The sequence below is a fragment of the Corylus avellana genome, chromosome ca2, assembly GCF_901000735.1.
Source record: "Corylus avellana chromosome ca2, CavTom2PMs-1.0".
NCBI classification, from domain to species: Eukaryota; Viridiplantae; Streptophyta; class Magnoliopsida; order Fagales; family Betulaceae; genus Corylus; species Corylus avellana.
Genome location: NC_081542.1, coordinates 17,392,355 through 17,393,716, shown reverse-complemented (window position 1 = coordinate 17,393,716; position 1,362 = coordinate 17,392,355).

The window sequence follows — 1,362 nt, the reverse complement described above, 5'->3', positions numbered from 1 at the left end:
GATCAATCGAACTAATTCACTAGAATCGATCGGATGTTTTTTTTTTTTTTTTTTTTAATTTTTCTCTTGTAAAATGTTTTTATTATTATAATATTAACTAAAAATTTTCTTTTAATAAATTTTTATGATAAAGATCATTAAGTTGATATTTATCTTATAATTAATTATAAAATAATACAAAATCCAAAGATAATATAAGATCAATATAACTAAGGCACTAAGATAATATAAAAAGCTTAGAGTTCAATTGAAAGTTCGATTGAACCTTCAATTGTATCAAGTTTGATCTATCAATTGATCATATCATTATCAATCGAACTAATTCACTAGGATCGATCGCATGTTTGATCGAACATTTAATCTTATCACGATCAATTGAACTAATTCATTAGGATCGATCGGATGTTTAATCGATCATTTGATCCTATCATGATCAATCAAACTAATTCACAAGGATCGATTAGATGTTTGACCGATCATTTGATCCTATCACGATCAATCGAACTAATTCCTTAGGATCAATCAGATGTTTGATCCTATCATGATCAATCGAACTAATTTACCTGGATCGATCAGATGTTTGATCGATTGTTTGATTCTATCACGATCAATTGAACTAATTTACCTGGATAGATCGGATGTTTGATCGATCATTTGATCCTATCACGATCAATCTAACTAATTTATTAGGAGCGATCGGATGTTTGATCGATCATTTGATCCTATTACGATCAATCGAATTAATTCAGTAGGATCAATCGGATGTTTGATCGATAATTTATTCCTATTATGATCAATCGAATTAATTCAGTAAGATCGATTGAACATTTGATTCTATCAAGATCAATCGAACTAATTCATTAGGATCGATTAGATGTTTGATTGAATATTTGATCCTATCACGATCAATCGAACTAATTCATTAGGATCTGTCAAATGTTTGATCGATCATTTAAACATATCACGATCAATCGAACTAATTCATTTAGATCGATCGGATGTTTGATCAAATATTTGATCCTATTACGATCAATCGAACTAATTCATTAGAATCAATCGGATGTTCGATCAATCATTTGTTCTTACCACGATCTATTGAACTAATTCATTTATATCGATCGGATGTTTGATCGAACATTTGATCCTATCACGATCAATCAAATTAATTCATTAAGATTAATCGAATTTTCGACCAATCATTTGTTCTTATCACGATCAATTGAACTAATTCACCAGGATCGATTGGATGTTCGATCAAACATTTGATCCTATCACGATTAATCGAACTAATTCATTAGGATCGATGTTTGATCGATCATTTGATCATATCACGATCGATCGAACTAATTCACCTGGATCGAT